General features: G+C 47.2%; 1 protein-coding gene and 1 pseudogene across 2 annotated transcripts in view; one reads left to right on the forward strand and one right to left on the reverse strand.

Annotated features, from left to right (window-relative positions):
- The window catches only part of LOC309808830 (forkhead-associated domain-containing protein 1-like), a gene marked incomplete at both ends in the record, with an annotated part of 1104685 nt that overhangs the window by 568372 nt on the left and 517591 nt on the right, over positions 1-18722 (reverse strand). The window lies entirely within an intron of this gene.
- Positions 1-18722, forward strand: part of LOC309808004 (forkhead-associated domain-containing protein 1-like) — an 87410-nt pseudogene that overhangs the window by 22236 nt on the left and 46452 nt on the right. The window contains exon 3 of the transcript in view: positions 13420-13690. The product of the transcript in view is annotated as a forkhead-associated domain-containing protein 1-like (transcript). The remainder of the gene's footprint in view (positions 1-13419; positions 13691-18722) is intronic.

Raw genomic sequence — 18722 nt, forward strand, 5'->3', positions numbered from 1 at the left:
TGCTTCCTTCCTCCCCTCCCACCATGCTTTCTGTGTCTGTGAATTGGACTATTCTAGGTTCCTCATATAAATGGAACCTTACATTGTTTGTCCTTTTGTGACCATCTTATTTCACTTAGTATGATATCCTCATGGTTCATTCCAGTTGAATATTTCATTGTATGGATTCACCACATTTTGTTTACCTGTTCATCCATCCATGGCCACTTGGGTTGCTTCCACCTTTTGGCCATTTTGAGTAAGTTTGTTATGAACACGGGTGTACAACTATGGAATGGGGACTTTATTTTACAAGGTGCTTCTTATATAATTGTGGGAAAAAGTGATGACGACCTCTAACCTTGAGTAGATAAGACGGAAGAAGATGCTTTGTAAGAAGAGAAACCAGGAGAGCAGCAGGAGGAATCACTGACGTGAACAGCACTGTGCTAAGCAATTCACCTGCTCTCCCTTATTTCACGCTCATAGCAACCTATGAGATGGGTTCTCCCATGATCCCCATTTGACAGACAAGGAATCCGAAACTTAGAGAGGTTAAGTAATTTCCCCAGGGCCACCCAGCTTGTCAGTGCAAATTAAACACTATCCCCACTTGTGGAAAAAGGAGGGGAGAAAACCATTTAGTCTGATGCTAGCTGGAGCAGTAGCCTTGACTGGTTTTCACACCGAGGAAAGCATACTCTCACGGTCACTCGAATATGCACGGATTTTTTCAATTCTTATTCCTACACGCACTTGCACCTTGCTTCATTCCTCGGTTGACTGCAGGCAGCTGCACAAGTGTTCCCCTGGCCTGTGCCCAGGGCACTTTACAGGACTCTCCACAGCCCCATCTTCTCAAAAGCGCTGTCTGCCGGGGCGTCCCCAGCTTGAGAAGCTTCCATCCATGACGCTCATATTCATGGAGGGGTCCTTTGCAGCGTCTGTGTGAGGGCGGCCTGTGGACTGACTGACACCTTCCTACAAATTCCACTTCCTGATGACTCCAACCTGCTGGCTGTTTAAAAGAAGAGAAAGGAAGAGGGGAAAAAGGGAGAGGTATTGAAGAGCATCTCTCATCAAATATTTTGAAGCCCAGTTTTTCTAAAAAATTCGTGGTCATCTTGCTTCCGGCATATTCTTGTTTCCAATTGATTTTGGGGTCCCTGGTGAGGGCGCTGTGTTTCCTCCTTGGATGGAGTTTCCATGGAGGACTGCCCTGATATCATACAGATTAAGTATGATGAGAACTGTTCTTCTCCCGACAAAGAGTTCCCAAATGAAAGCATTTAGTTCAGGTTTTGTGGTGACCCTAACCAATAGAGGAGGGTGTGACAGCATTTTACTGGGGGAGGGGGGTGAGGTGTGGGGCGCTTAGGAATCCAGATGTGTGTGCAGATGTCACAGTGGTTAGAGCACATGCCCTGAGGTCAGGCTGACTCTAGCGCCGTCCCAGCCCTGCTCTTGACCGGCTTTTATACTGGACGTGCACAAATCATCTACCTCTCAGGGCCTCGGTCCCCACTCCTGTAACAATAGTTCCTACCACCTTGAGTGACTGTGGTATTAAGTGGGCAAAGTGCGTAAATTGCTTAGTCCAGCGTCTGGCACCTAATAAGCACATGATAACCCTCAGCTTTAGAGTCAAGCAAACCAGCATGGAGCAGCCAAGATGCCTCCTTTTTAAGTGTCCTTTTGGACAGGGAAACCTCCCAAGACCTGCCCCCGCTAGCAGATAATACATTTGCAGATAAATTACCCATAGAATAACATACAAGATGGAAAAATATAAAGAAAAACTCTTGTTTGACAAAGTGCATTGGCAGCCAGGTTGTGCCCAGGACCATCCTTTTTTTTTTTTTTTTGTGGTCACGGGCGTCTCACTGTTGTGGCTTCTCCCGTTGCAGAGCACAGGCTCCGGACGTGCAGGCTCATCGGCCATGGCTCACAGGCCCAGCCGCTCCGCGGCATGTGGGATCTTCCCGGACCGGGGCCCAAACCCGTGTCCCCTGCATCGGCAGGTGGACTCTCAACCACTGCGCCACCAGGGAAGCCCCCAGGACCATACTTTGTAAATTATACCTCTCTCATCAAAGTATAACCTAGGGCTGCCATATTGCACAACTCCAGGGTCACCATTCACAACGTAGTCCATGTGGATGGCGCCCACTGAAACTGTGCAGGACATAACCCGCAGGGCCATCTGCAATGCCCTGAAGCAACCGTTGATTAATCCCATAGAGTCTTGGCACCAGGCGTGGGAAATTGAAGTCCCAGAGTCAGGTGTGCTGCCGTGTTGTGGGTTTTGTTGGTTGTTGCCTTTACTCGTGCTTTCTGAGCTCTGGGAAAGGAGGTGTGGAAACAAGCTGTGCTAGTCACAGTGGCGCCGTTCTTACAAGGCAGCTGAGTAAGGAAACCCACGTCACCCGTATGTATCCATCATGTCTTTCTCTGTTCTGAAATACGGCAAAACGGATGGAAATGGCCAGAATGAAAAAGGAAGCCAGGCGCCACAAATGACGTGCCGAGTTGTTCCATGAGGGGGTTGACAGCTCCTTGTCGGCAGCCCCCATCCCCATGACTGCCTGTGTCTGGCCTTCCCTGTAGCCTGCTCTGCCCTGTTCCCAGTCCAGCCAGACTCTCCCCCGTGGCTCCTGGATACTGTCTTCTGTCCCTGCAATGTCATGACGTCCTGTCTTGCGAGAAGAGCGCCCTCTGTCGGCCAATATTCCTTGCTGCTTTAATGGGGAAGCTCTGCAGAACACAATCGAGAAAGCAAGGGCTTTAGAGTTGGATGGACCCAAGTTGAAATGCCAGCTGCAACTGACTTTACCTTTCTGAGCTTCAATTTCCAATTTCTGCCAAGGAGCTACTCATTAATCCCAGGTCCCCTTTCCCCCTTCAGTTGTTTTTATAGAGGTCCCTGGGACCACCCCTATCATGGCATAAACTGAGGCTCAGAGAGTTTCAGTGACTTCCCCAAGGTTAGGCATCAATCATATAGATCCAGAGGCAGGATTAAAAGCCGGCTCTCCTGAGTCCCTTGGAGCCTTTTCCTAATAGCACGAAGCATCGTGGGGCCGTGAGAGCCCAGGCAGGTCCTTCACTGCCCAGCGGTTAATGAAGGTCTTGCAATTCCCAGTCCAACCTGCAATTTCACACGCTGACAGGGGATGATTCATTATGTGGGTAAAAACGAAAGCCACTGATAATAGGAGAAACTGCATTTTCAGTTATCTGGCTTCCTTGCTTGTTTGGCTCCACTAACTTTTTTTTTGGCTATACCAATGCAGGATCTTAGTTCCTCAACCGGGAATCAAACCTGCACCCCCTGCATTGGAAGCGTGGAGTCTTAACCACTGGACGGCCAGGGAAGTCCCTGGCTCCACTAACTTTTTTTCTTTAATTATTTTATTTATTTTATTTATTTATTTTTGGCTGCGTTGGGTCTTCGTTGATGCGCACGGGCTTTCTCTAGTTGCGGCGAGCGGGGGCTACCCTTCTTTGCAGTGCGCGAGTTTCTCTTTGCGGTGGCTTCTCTTGTTGCGGAGCATGGGCTCTAGGTGCGTGGGCTTCAGTAGTTGTGGCACGCGGGCTCAGTAGTTGTGGCTCGCGGGCTCTAGAGCACAGGCTCAGTAGTTGTGGCCCATGGGCTTAGTTGCTCCGCGGCATGTGGGATCTTCCTGGACCAGGGCTCGAATCCCTGTCCCCTGCATTGGCAGGCGGATTCTTAACCACTGCGCCCCCAGGGAAGTCCACCCACTAACTCTTTACCAGGGATATTGCTGCCGTTCCTGGACAAATTCAGTTGCGCCCTTTCTTCTCCTTTTTTGACGATGGTGATCACACCTGGTGGCTAATGTTTTATGCTCATTTATTATGGACCAGGAAGTGTTCCCAGCATTTCACGTGCACTATCTCACCCACTTCTCACAGACTAAGAAATGGTTGTTGGTATCCCTGTGTCTTACAGACAAGGCACAGAAATGACACACTCGTCAGGGTCCCAGAGACGGAGCAGAGCCGGGAGCCGGACCAGAGTCTGTGTGACGCCGGATCCCAAGGTCTTAACCCGAGGTCGGCACGTTATGGCCCAGGGCCAAGTGCGGGCCATCGCCTGTTTCTGTAAAGTTTCCTGGGAACACAGCCATCCCATTCATTTCAGTATTGCCTGTGTTGTCGGCTACAAGGGCAGAGTAAGCTGGGCAGATCCTATGGCCCACAGGGCTGGAAATGCTTACTGTCTGGCTCTACAGAAAACGTTGACCAGCCTCTGCCTGTAACACTATGCAGTCCTGCCTCTTTCATTTGACTTGGTTTCTAAAAGAAGAACTTAAAATAGAGGGGGGAGCTGGGGAGAAAGAACTCACTCAGATTGAGCCTTACTGTGTGCCAGGAAATGTGCTGGTTAATTGCTTAAGTTTACTGAGGAATAAGAAAAAACAGACAAGCTGGAAAACTAAATTTTGAACAGTCTTTTCAATACCTCTTTAAAAAAGAGCTGGAAATATGTGGTTCTAAATATACATACACATATATATGCATTTGCAAATATAGTAATAACATAATTACATTGACATGGATCTGATAAATGTACTAGACATTAACATATTATATATACAACAGATGCATATTATAAATTTTACCTGTTTCTTCAACTGGAAAGTTTTCTTTTAAAACTGTGGACTGTTGGGAATTCCCTGCTGGTCCAGTGGTTAGGACTCAGTGCTCTCAGTGCTCTCACTGCTGAGGGCCTGGGTTCAATTCCCGGTCAGGTAACTAAGATCCCACAAGTGCACGGCGAGGCCAAAAAACGAAATAAATGAAACTATGGAATGTCTTCCCTGAGTCACTTTTGAAGCAGAAATTTGGGGTTTGTAGTCTGAAGCCTGCTGTAGCTAGAGAACTATTTATCTATCAAAGTTTCTCTAAGCAGCGTGTTACTACTTGTCTTATGATTGGTTCCTTGGTCTTAAATCATTCTTCTCTGGAGATGCTGCTTTACTTTTATAAGTTGAAAGGTAAATTTGGTGCATGATGACAGTCTGGTGGGTTTTATTTGAGCATGTCATAACCTTTAAAACAACTTTCACTCTGAGTACATAGTGATGCTTATGCTAAAGTCTCAGTAAGCATACTGTCCAGGAAATTTGATTGTTTGCAAGTGTCAGAAAACCAACTAAAACTAGCCTAGGCAAAAAAAAAAAAAAAAAAAAAAAGCTCATGGAACTGAAAAGGCCAAAAGCTGCAGCTTAGGCCCAGCTGGATCCAGGCGCCCAAATCATGGTCAGGAATCTGACTCTTTCTTCCCTGTTAGCTTCCCAATCTCAGACAGACTCTTGCCTCACCTGTAGGAAAGTGGCCACCAGCAGCCCCAGCACCCTACAAAGTAGCAGTTCCAGGGATAGAGCCAGCATCTTCATTGACAGTGGCTTGGATCACGTGGCTTCCCCTGAACCAATCACTGAGGCCAGGGGCCAGGAATGCTCTGATTGGCCAGGCCTGGGTTATGGTCTCACCCCTGGGGTGGAAGGGTCAGAGTTCTATGGACTCAGGATTGTCAGGGAAAGGGTGTCTTCCCTGAAAAAAAATTAAGGTGCCCATCCAGAAGATGGAAGAAATGGATGCGGGGGAGGCAAAAACAAAGAAGATGTCCATGACATTAGGAAGCATTCCTATTGCCTAAGTGGAGCCTTCCGAACGGGATTTGCCACTAGGGATCTGGGGGGAGGAAAATGATGAATAATCCACTTTTCCATTGGAAAAGTCCCAGGCCAGTCTCCAAGGAAGCAGAGTTGCTCATTTCTCTCCTGTGGTGACCTGGTGTGATGAGAAGCTCAGAGTCTGGGCCTTAGTTGTCCATCCCCAAGAAGGGTGGTGTTTCCACGTTCCTGGGACCTCTGAATAGGGCCCGTTGTTGAGGAGGATGTGGCTTTACTGTACCGGGGGTTGAGAAGCCGGCAACTGAGTGAATGACCAGAGAGTATGGTGCCCTTCAGAACAAAGCCTCTTTCTGGTCAAGCTTTGTCATCTCCTACCTGACCTTGTAGGATTTCCTCTACCCTGTGCTCTTACAGGTCCCGTGGGGACTTACTTATGTGATGAGAACTCCTGAGGCTGGGTGTTTTATATCAAAGGCGATTTCCCGAGACCAGTGAAGTGGAGGGCACGGGGCAGCAGACAGCCTCAGGCTCGGCCTCCGCAGCAGAAACTCACACAAAAGGACCCCTGAGGCTGTGTTGTCACCAGATGTCTACAGGCGATGCAGATGACATCGGGGGAGGTGGAGACGGGAGCGCGGGCTGAACGCTTAGCATCCTGCTGAGACAGAACCCAGACTCGGCCAGGAACCAGGCCGCTTCCTGCTTCCTCTGGCAGACCACACCCTTTGTTACCAAATCAGAACCACGTTGCTCCTTCTCTGAACTTAGTTGATGATCATTCATTCATTCATTCATTCCGTCTCTCTATCTTGCAAGACCGAATTGAAGCAGGCCAAGTCTACGGGTAGCAAAAGCTATTTGCAAAAATCCGGCTGTTTTCTCATTAGATTCTATTTCCCATTTTATGGACTGACCAGGAAGCTGATTAGAACTTGAAAGGAAAGGAAAATCCATAAGATTGAAGATTTACAAGAAAATGGGAAAATTAGATGGGCCAGATCTCCTTTAACACAGCTGGGAAAACCCCAAACGAATGGCTTTTCTGAACAGCTCAAAGGGACTTAATTCTTTTAAGTTCCAAAACCTAAAAATAATGTATAACTTGGCGGTTCTGTGTTCTAAATGTATAACCCTGATTTCTCACACTGAAGCCCCGTACGTGATTTACCCTTTTCTTGGGGACATAGAATTATTACCCGTCTCTGAGTTACGGTGACACCCCGGTAGCTGTTGAGATAAAGGCCATTTGTCCTGGCACCAAGTAGCCCCCCCTCCTGGCTTCTGAGATCTACTGGCCATGTTTTCTAGTCTCCATTCTGTCTTTCCAGGTCCATGGCTCCTCCATGCTGGGGTCAGTGTGCTTGCTCGCCACCATCACCCCTATCCCCCAGGCCCTTCCAGACCATGGGAATTAAGCTCCACATCTATGTATGTTAAATTCTTCTGTAAGGAAGCCGGTCTCTTCTCCCTCCTTTATGTATTTACTCACTAATGTATCTATGTCAGTATGGATCCATGTATACTGATTTTACACTTTGAATTATAATCCAATACTCATTAAATATTTCTTCGCTCAAATTCTTCCAGCCTTGGCCACTGGGAGCTCTTTCAGATTGCTTGCTGTGTCCTTGAGCATCTCCCCACCTTTTCGTTTTGGGCACTTGCTTACTCTCTGCTGTTACAAGATGCACCAGGCTTAGCATGTGTTTTCCCCATCCCAGCCCCAGAATCAAACTGCTTTTTATTTACACTCCATTTGCCAACTGTTCAGCTCAGTCAGCGAACACCTACCATGAGTAGCAGGCACTCTGCTGGGTGCCAGCACAGCCAGCAATTGGCTGGTAAATATTTAATGACCAGCTCTCTGGAAAAAGTAAAGTACATGGATGCATAGCATAAGGTTTACTGATATAAAGAATGTGTAGCACAGTCTATCCATGTAACAAAATATACAGTACTCTTTCTCGTAAATTCTGTATAGCCAGCTGAGTCTCACAGAATGCTTTCATTGACTTTAGGTGAACTCTTGTATCCATAGCCAATTTCTCATTGCAGTTGACGAATGAGAGAGTTCCCAACCTGAGCACTCGTGGGTATTTTTGGATATTTTGGATTTATGAATAATACAAGTGAAAAAAGAAAGACGTTAGAACTTCACATGTTCATCAGTGACATGAGTGACTTTGTTGCTGCATCAGATAATAATTTTTAAATACTGGAAGAACGTTTCCCCAATTTTTTGCTCTATTCATAACATAACGGCTAAGACACAATGTGCTTTTGTATAATCTGCATTGTTAACATTTTCTCCATTACCGTCTTAAGTCTAGGCAATCAACAAAACAAACAAACAAACAAAATCAAGCTCTACATGAACCACCATTATTAAACCTATTTATAAAACTTTTTAAAAACCAAGCCCTCATTTATAACATTTCCTGATTTCTATGGTGTAATACGCACTCCACGGTCAATTTCCAGCTCCCAATGACACATCCCTGAATACAGAGAAGGAAAGAGAGGTGTGGTAACACATTACTATGTAACATTTCCAACAGAAACATATAGTAGAGTGAAATAACCTCAAGAGCATAGGTAATAATAAAATAGAGTAAAATAATTAGGAAGGGGTGACTTTTAAGTTTATATACCAATTGTTTCTGATATAATTTAATTGTAAATTTATGTAAGTTAATTCTTATTAATGGCTGTGTTCATCAAGCAGTTGGCAAAATTCCTGGACATTTAACAATCAGTTCTCGTGGGCGGGTACCAGCTGGCCCCAGCACTCCTCTGGTACAGCAGTGAACATACCGCAGGTCTTCCCGGATGGAGGCTGGGGTCCTCTGAGCTGCTTCCAGGGCGTGGCATGTACCAGAAAGAATAACACTTCCATAAGACAGTTGTCAGTGTTCCTAGAAAATCCCATTTCTAAGTAGCCCATGCGATGTCTTGTGTTTTTTCACACCATCTAATGTTCATTTCCTTTTTTTAACTTGGAAAATATCCTATCATTCACTAACCAATCATCTAAGATCCGTTTGTGAGTATGGAAAGCAGGTAATAAATCATGACTTCGAGTAACCTAGAAGTCCTAAGAGCACAGGTATTGGAGTCAAATTGTGTCACCACCTCCTGGGTGTGAGACGTTGGGCAAGTCATTTAACCTCTCTGAGCTTCAGTTTCTTAATCCACACACTGAGGGGTAAAATGCCTCCTGCAAGGTTATTCTGGAGATCAGATGAGACCACATGCATTAAGTGCCCAGCACAGTCTGTGGCACATCTGTGGCTTCTCTACACAGTGGCTCATAGCCGTTGTATTGTCCACAATTACTTACAAATGGCAGAGCACATAACAAGCTCTCCAAGGGCAAGGTCTAAGTTTCCACCTTCTCTGCAGGCTCCAGGGCTTCCTGGCAGAATTCATGTGTACTGTAGGCACTCGATGTGCAAACTACTTCGAATTTTTTTTAGTGTTTCCCGTTCAACTTATACTCTTTACAGGGTTAGAAGCAGATATTGGAGAAATAACACAAAGAACAAGTAGATAATTTGAAAAAAAATGGATAGTGAATTCTTGAGTAAATCATTGACCTGTGTTTATTAAAGCTAATATAAATTCAGCCGTGGATGTGGTCGTGGTTAATCCAGGTGGTTGACAACCTGCTTTTTTTTTTTTTTTCGGTACACGGGCCTCTCACTGTTGTGGCCTCTCCCGTTGCGGAACACAGGCTCCAGACGCGCAGGTTCAGCGGCCATGTCTCACGGGCCTAGCCGCTCTGTGGCATGTGGGATCTTCCCGGACCGGGGCACGAACCCGTGTTCCCTACATCGGCAGGTGGACTCTCAACCACTGCACCACCAGGGAAGCCCCAACCTGCTATTTTAAAGGTAGTATGGAAAAGAAATCAGGACTATCACATATGCTACCTCAAAAACAAAACAAAAAACCCAACCATGGCAACATACCATATGGTCAGAGAACAGACACAAAGAAAGAGAAAAGGCATTAGCGTGTATTTTTAAACTAAAGTTTCTAAAAACAGACTTGAAGACTTCCCTGGTGACACAGTGGATAAGAATCCACCTGCCAGTGCAGGGGACACAGGTTCGAGCCCTGGTCTGGGAAGATCCCATATGTCGTGGAGGAACTAAGCCCATGCGCCACAACTACTGAGCCTGCGCTCTAGAGCCCACATGACACAACTGCTGAGCCCATGTGCCCCAGCTACTGCAGCCCATGTGCCTAGAGCCCACACTCCCAAACAAGAGAAGCCACCACAAGGAGAAGCCTGCGCCCCACAACAAGAGTAGCCCCCCGCTCGCCGCAACTAAAGAAAGCCTGCACGTAGCAACGAAAACCCAACACAGACAAAAATAAATAGAATTAAATCTAAAATAAATAAATAATAAAAACAAACTTGTTGATAACTGACCTTGACCCCATGCTTCCTGTACAGCCCAGAGCTAGCTTTTAATGTGAGTCTTCTTCTTATGTTTGCTTTTCTCCCTGCCTGTATCGTTGTAGTTGCCAGCAGCAATTTCTGAGAAAACCTTGACCTTCCCTTTGATAAAGCAAGCCGGGAAACTAGAGAAAACCAACTTTAACCATCCAACTAAAGCTACCCTCAACCAACATGCTTCAGAGGAAAAAAAAAAAAAACCCTTTATTTTTAAATTTTTAAACCCGAAGAGCTTGGAGTCTCTGCTGCGTTTATACATCTTTGGCTCCTTCCCACTAGGGGCCCTATCGTTCGGGCTCTGTGTGCTGCAAGCAACAGAAACCAGCTCTAGCCAGCCTCAGGGATGGAGCACTTCAGGGTAGCACCCCAGCCAGTGCTCAAAACCAGCTTCCTTATTTTCCCCACCATGTTCACAGCAGCATAGTTATAATAGCCATGAGGTAGAAACCACCCAAGTGCCCATGACGCTTAATGGATAAACAAAATACACTCTAAACTGTATGGTGGAATATTATTTAGCCTTAAAAATGAAGGAAGGGCTTCCCTGGTGGCGCAGTGGTTGAGAGTCCGCCTGCCGATGCAGGGGACACGGGTTCATGCCCCAGTCCGGGAGGATCCCGCATGCCGCGGAGCGGCCGGGCCCGTGAGCCATGGCCGCTGAGCCTGCGCGTCTGGAGCCTGTGCTCCACAACGGGAGAGGCCACAGCAGTGAGAGGCCCGCCTACCACACACACAAAAAAATAATAAAATAAAAGAAGGAAATTCTGACATGTTACAACATGGATGAACCTTGAGGGCATTATGCTAAGTGAAATACGCCAGTCACAAAAAGACAAGTACCATGTGATTTCACTTATTTGAGGTACTTGGTACTTAGAGTAGTCCAGTTCATAGAGACAGAATGTTGGTCACCACGGGCTGGGTGGCGGAGGGAATGGGGAGTTGTTGTCTAATGGTTAATAGAGTTTACGTTTTGCAAGACGAAAAAGTTCTGGAGATCCATCTCACAGAAATGTGACTATACATAACACCACTGAACTGTATACTTTAAAATGGCTAAGATGATAAATTTTATGTTGCAGGTTATTTACCACAATCTGAAAAATAAATAAACAGCTTCCCTCTCTCCATGTCTGGGCTCCACTCCCTCATGCTGGCTGCATTCTGAAGTCCCACCAGGTCACTCCAGATCCTGGTGTCCAGCCAAGTCTTCTCGGGTCTCCTTGGCTCTGATTGGATCACTTGCCCCACCACTGAACCAATCAGTATGTCCAGGGAGTGTGATTGGTTGATTGCTTAGCCCCACCCACAGCAATGGGCCGACAGATTGGGAGGGAGATTCCTGGAATTTCCAGAAGAGCCAGGTGGGTTGCGGCCTGTCCACTACGGCAGTGAACCACTTGAGGCATGAGATATGAGCACTCCCTTTAGCACCCTGGCAGTTAGTGGGCAGTGAGGCACATCTACCTGAGCATCCCAGCACAAAAGGGAATTCCTCCACACTACCCGTGGTCTCTCGATTTGTTTTCTATCAGGCGGGGGTAAAACATATTCAAATTTCCCCCTTCCCACCTTCAGCCCTTTCATTCGATAAATCTTTATTAAATCGATGAGGAAAGGTTGTAGGAATGATTGAGGCAAGACAGCCCCAGAGGAGAGGACGGGAAGGGATAGGATGGATGGAGAAGTGAGTGCAAGGCAGGAGCAGGACACCTCAGCTTCTGAAAGGAGAGAAAGGAAGAAAGCTTAGGTGGAGACCGAGGTGCCCACAGTGGAGAGAAATTCGAATCTTCATATAAGGTAACAGAGTTCTGGAACACTGCCAAGTCCGTTCCTGAGACAGGTTTCAACGGGGCCAGTGTCATCATAAATGCTGGGCCAGGTGTCGCCAGGCAATTGGAGTTTGATTTTCCCGAACAGTGTTCTCCCTGACTCCAAAAAAGTCTTCAGGGGAATTCACCGGATTCTTGACTTGGCTGGGAAAGACTGTAGCTAAAAGACTGGTTTGGGAACCTGAGTGAGTGGAGAACCTTCCTCTTGAATACAATCCAGCTGGAGCTATAGGAAGTTCTGTCTGCCAGTGCTCCTATTTCGGAAGCATTCTGTCCTGTTTCTCATTCTGTGTCTGCAGTCTGCAGAAAGAGAAACGTGACCGCCACAGGCGGCAAACCTTTGAACTTAGCTTCTTCCTTGAAAAGTGTGTTTTTTTCTGCCAAGCGACTGGGGGTGGGGTTGGGGCAGAGAAGGGAGAGAGAGACAGAGAGGGAAAGAGCTTTCCAGAACCCCAGTCCCACCACCCTCTCCACCACCACCTGAGCTTGGTGAACTCCTTAACCTCTCCAAGCCTCATTTGTAAGCTAGGAATAAGGAGAGCTCCTCCCCTTCAGGGCTATCGCGAGAAATCGGTGAGTAATTACAGTAAATGGTAGCATTCACGATGTGACGGTTTAACCACTAGGCTCGGGGAGGGATGGCCACAACAGCATTAACCAAGAAAAAGCCAGGTGTCAGCACCTCTCAGCATTTGCTTCTCCCGGTGTAGATGGATTTTGATGTGCTCTCTAATGAAAGTAGCTACAGACATCTTCCGCCGGGTCAGATGAAAAAAGGTTCCCTCGATAGATATTTATGGAGCGTCTGGCAAGAATCAGATGTGGCAGATGTTGAGGATCACAGGCTAATGAGCCAGCTGGGTTTCGAGCCAGTTGGGGTGCCTGCCACCCCAGAGCTCTCGGCCTCGGGGAACAGGTGGAATGGGAGTGCCAGGGAGACACACAGTGTGGATGTGTGTGTCCTGGAGAGCTGGGCTTGAATCTCGGAGATGTGTTCATTCATTCTTTCAACCAGTATTTAAGGACCTACTGTGTATGTGCCAAGGGTTTATTCTAGGAGCTGAGGATACGGTGCTGAGCAAGGTAGACAAAAAGCTGTCAGTTTCTCAGAGCTCAGAGGTGGCGTTGTACCAGCTCAGACGCTCACTGCCAAATCTGTGGTCCTGGGAAAGTCACTAGGTCTTGCTCAGCCTCGGGCTCATCACAGAGCATCAGGGGTATTAAATGAGGTAATGCATGTGAATCTCTTGACTGGGTGCCTGGCACGAAGGCTGCACCCAATAAATGGTGGTGTGATAGTGTGCAAGGTGACCCATGGTGGGGACCACCATCCCAAATTTGGGGAGAGTGTGGGAGGGATTCTTGGGAGAAGTGACTTATACGCCGAAATCTAGGGCAGCAATTATGTCTCCGGGACAGAAAGGTGAAGACCACCCCAGCTGCTCGTAACCTCCCCTGACCCTCTTGTCTGCCCCTGCAGGTCTCCTTCCCATGGGTGAGGGGCCCAGCACCTTGGCCAAGGCCACAGCCACCTTGGGCCACCCAGCAACTGAACCAGTCACCCTCACCACCACAGACCCCCTTCTACCCGGGCATCTGGACAGCGCCAGTGCAGAGGAGCTGGTCGCAGGGGTCCCCCGAGCCCCCCATGGTCCCACCAGCCTCCCACAGGCAGCCCGTGAGTGCCAGCAAGAAGATGTTCTCCTTCAAGGTGGACAGAGCCGCCCACAGCGTTCCCATCATCAGGCAAGGTACACATGGGTGCTTCCTTGGCGGCTTAGGGGAGGGGCTTTTGCTTGGAGGATGGGTCTCAGTTTCTGCTTTCCCCTTTTTAAAAAATTTTTATTGAGGTGCAGTTGATTTACAGTGTTGTGTTAGTTTCAGGTATGCAGCACACTGAATTTGTTCAACATATACATGTATCCACTCTTTTTTAGATTCTTTTCCCATATAGACCATTACAGAGTATTGAGGAGAGTTCCCTGTGCTATCCAGTAGGTCCTTCTGAGTTATCTCTTTTATGTATAGTATTGTGTATGTCAATCCCTCTCTTCCAATTTATCCCTCCCCCCTCTTATTCCCGGTAACCATAAGTTTATTTTCTACATCTGTAACTCTATCTCTGTTTTGTAGATAAGTTCATTTGTACCTTTTTTTAGATTCCACATATAAGCAATATGGTATGATATTTGTCTTTCTCTGGCTTTTGCTTATGTTCTCTGGTTCTGAAGTAGAACATAATCAAATGTGAAAAAATTGGGATAAGCAGAAAGTTAGAAAACAGTAAAAGATAAGCTGTCACCCTTATCACCAGAATTCTCCCTGTTGACTTTTTGGTACAAACTCCTCCAAGACTGTGCTCTGCCCATCTGCACACGTCAGTACCTCTGTGGTGAGTGTGTGTGTGTGTGTGTGTGTGTGTGTGTGTGTTTGTACATATATATGAATATATATGAATTTGTATCAGAATCTAAATTTATATACTTCAACTCAGATGTACAGACATATTGGTAACTGAAACCCCTCTTGCCTTAGGAGGTTTTTAAATATTTTATTACCATTTTACAGGTAAGAGGAGACTGAGGCTTATGGAGAAAATTACTTCTCCAGAGGTTATGTATTCAATCTAATCTAAAATAACGCTTTTCAGTCAAATTTAAGGCTGGTTATCTCAGTGACTGTCACTCACAGCCTGGTCACTTTGGGGACACACAGCCATCAGGGTTTCCTTCTCCCCCCCTCCCCCCCAGAAGGCCTCATGGCATTTGGGGAGGAGACTTCCTGTCTGTCACCATCCTCTTGGCCTTGCCAGGCTTACTGGCAGAGTAGCTGGGTCGACTTAGTCCCTGGCATGATTCCCAGGTTTCTTCTGTGGCCACTGGTGTGAAGGTCCCATTCTCTGTTTTCTGTGTCCCAGCCCCAGACCCCTCTGAGTCCCCAGGTCTCTCGATGCCTCCACACCCTTCCCTGGTCTCACTCAGGACCACTCACCTAGTCACTTCCCTCAGCCATTCAAATAATAGTTATTATTCTGAAATAAACAGACTAAGGAGCAAATGAAAGGTATCTCTGCAGTTTACATCATCATCATCATCATCTAAGGAACGCTCATGTACCAACCACCCAAGTTAAGAAATTACTCAGCCATTTCCCCCCAGCATTTTTTTTTAATTTAATTTTATTTATTTCTTTATTTATGGCTGTGTTGGGTCTTCACTTCTGTGCGAGGGCTTTCTCCAGCTGCGGCGAGCAGGGGCCACTCTTCATCGCGGTGCGCGGGCCTCTAACCATCGCGGCCTCTCTTGTTGTGGAGCACAAGTTCCAGCCGCGCAGGCTCAGTAGTTGTGGCTCACGGGTCCAGCTGCTCCGTGGCATGTGGGATCTTCCCAGACCAGGGTTCGAACCTGTGTCCCCTGCATTGGCAGGCAGACTCTCAACCACTGCGCCACCAGGGAAGCCCCCACCCCAGCATTTTAATGTGAAAACGTTCAAACCTACAGCAAAGCAAAAAGAATTTTACAGAGACACCTCTCCTCCTAATTGTACCGCTAACACTTTGCTGTACTCTTTATTACATTTCTGTCTACCCATCCTTCTTGTCCTGCATTAATCCATCTTATTTTTTGGATGCATTTCAAAATAAATAGCACACATCTGTAGTCCTCCCCCTAAATGTTTTAGCACATATACCATTAACTAGAACTCAACATTTTTTGTCTCCTTCATGTAAAATGAACACAGAATGTGTATTAGTTATCATGATTGCATAACGAATTCTCCCCAAACGTAGTAGCCTAAAGCAAAATCAAACATGTGTTATCATCTATACGGTTTCTGTGGGGTCAGGAATTTGGCAGCAGCTTAGCAGGACGGCTGTGGCTCAGGGTCCCTCGTAAGGCTGCAGTCATCTGAAGGCTTGACCTGGGCCAGAGGATCCACTTCGAACACGGCTGCTCACATGGGTGTCAGCAGGAGGCCCCGGTTCCTCACCACATGGGCCTCCCCAGAGAGTGGCTCGAGCGTTCTCATGACACGGCAGCTGCTCCTCCTGAGCAAGTGATCCTGGAGGACAAGATGGAAATGGCAACACCTCTTGTGACTAAGCCTCAGAAGTCATGCTCTGTCATTGTTGCAATATCCTGATGGTTACCCAGGGCGTCACCCTCCAGTGTGGGAGAAGACTACACACGGGCCTGAAGACCAGGAGGCGGGGATTATCAGCAGTCATCTTGGAGGCCGGCTACCACAGCCTGCCCTCGGGTCCTCAATGATTCACACTCCTCCTCCTCTCTCCCGAGGCCCCCCAAAATCTCACCCCAGTAACAGCATCGGCTCAAATTCCAGAATCTCGTCTAAATCAAGTCCAGGTACAGATGGGGCTCATGGGTGTAGTACCTTATGTTCAGCTCATCAAGTACTACTTCCAGAAATCTGAAGACCTCTGAACAAAGGGTCTGTCCCTCACACACCCAGCACATATTGGTGGGACAGACATAGCATCACTGCTACATACACTCCTCTTGTTCCAAAAGAAGAAAAACAGGAAACACACAGGAGTCCCTGGCCCAAAGCAGTTCTGAAGTCCAGCTGGGAAAATATCGGCAGTTCCTTGACTGGGCTTCAGTCCAACTCTTGCCCAGAAATGACTTTCCAGGGCTCTTGGCTCTGCCCCTGGTCCGTGAGTTCCGCCTTCTGAGTCGTCCTCCCTTTCCTATGAAAGGTGTCCCATGGATGTGGCTGCATAGTTTTATAGCCTGCTTCCTGCCTGTAGAAGCTTGGTTGTCCAGACGCTTCTTTGACTTTTGTGGGTCTCCGTCAGTCTGAGTTGGCAGTGCTTCTTATTGGGGTTCATCCTATCAGGCAAAAACCACGCCCACAGACTTTTTTGTCACAAGCCCTTCCACCATGGGCTTCTGCAAAGACTGACAAAGGACCGAAGCTTCTTAGAAGCCGAGTTCTTTGACCGAAGGGTTCTCTTGGACACTGCCCTGGATCTGTATTCTTAACAAAGGATTTTACAACCACACCCTCAGCTTCTTCTCTGGACTGTGTTTTCTTGAGAGCGCCCTTGATTTGATCTTTGCCCAGAACCTGTTTCTTACATTTCATTTGCCACCTGGAGAGGCAGGGAATTTTCAAGCCCAGAACATTGCCCTGATTTAACAGCCCTTCCTTTAACTGTCTCTCCCCCTCACATTTCACTATAAGTAGTAAGAAGTAACCAGGCAGCACCTTCCAAGACTCTGTCTGGGACTCTCTTTAGCTTGACCACTCAGCCTCATCACAAACATTTTCTACCTTCCTCATGACCACAGGCAACGTGTTAGGAAACCTTCTGCCACCACCTGACAAGGATCCCTTAACCCCAGTAACATTTTCCTCACTTTCCTGGAACCCTTCCCTCACGGCCTCCTCAAAGGCCATCGGGCTTCTACTAAGACTATTCAGGCTTTCTCAAAGACTCTTGGCCAAAGTCCTCCAGCTTCTGGCCACTGTTCCATCCCAAACCACTCCACATTGTAGGGTTTTTGTTAAATTTTGCACCACTCCTGGTGCCCAAACCTGTATTTGCTACTTATTGTTGCATAACAAATTACTGCAGGATGTAATGGCCTAAAACAACAGTAAACATTTATTATCTCATAGCTTCTCTGAGGCAGGAAGTTGGGAATGGCTTAGCTGGGGGATTCTTGCTCAGGCTTGTCCATGAGGTGGCAGTAATGGTGGTGGCTGGGCTGTGGTCCTCTGGGGGCTTGTCTGGGGCTGGAGGACCCACCTCCAGGATGGGTCACTCCCATGGCTTTTGGTAAGAGGCCTCAGTTCTTCACTAAGTGCACCTCTCCATACGTTGCTTGAGCATCCTCAAGCTGCCAGCTCCTCCAGACAAGTGGTCCTAGCGAGTGAGGCAGAAGCTGCAATGTCTTTTATGATCTAACCTCAGGAATCAAACTGTGTCATTTCTGCAATATCCTTGGTTACATAGAGAAGCTTTGTTACGGACTGAATTGCATTCCCCCAAAATTCATATGCTGAGGCCTCAATCCGAATATTGCAGAATGTGACCATATTTGGAGATAGTGTATTGAAATAGATGAGTGAGTTCAAATGAGATGATTGGGTGGGCCCTAATCCAAGGGCTGGTGTCCTTGTAAGAAGAGAGAGAGAGACGCCAGGGATGCACGTGCACAGAGAAAAGGGCATGTGAGGACACAGCAGGAAGGTGGCCGTCTGCAAGCCAAGGAGAGAGGCCTAACCCTGCCCACACCTTGATCTTGGACTTCCAGCCTCCAGAACTGTGAGAAAATGAATTTCTTTTGTTAAGACCTCCTGTGGTGTTTTGTTATGGCAGCCCCAGCTAACTAATATAAAGTCCATCCAGTATTGGAGAGGATGATGCAAGGCTCTGAATACCAGGAGACAAGAATCAGTGGGGCCATCTGGGAGACTGGCTACCACACCCTGAAAGGTGTAGATCTTGAATGTGCTCACTGAGTTTTGCCAGTCGTGCACACCTATGTAACCCAAATTCCTATCAAGATATAGAACATTACCATCACCCCAGAAAGTTCCCTCATGTCCCTCCCCAGTCAATTCCCAGCCCCAGGCCCCAGAGGCACCCACTCTTCTGAATTCTTTTCCCGCCATGGATTAGATATTCCTGTTCTAGAATCTCAAGTACACAGAACCATGTAGTACATGTTCCTTTGTGGAAGGCTTTTTTCACTCAGCATAGTATTTCTGAGATTCATTCATTTTGTTGTATGCATCATGTTCTGTCTTATG

This window comes from Mesoplodon mirus (genome assembly GCF_964341445.2).
Source record: "Mesoplodon mirus genome assembly, chromosome: 7".
NCBI lineage: Eukaryota > Metazoa > Chordata > Mammalia > Artiodactyla > Ziphiidae > Mesoplodon > Mesoplodon mirus.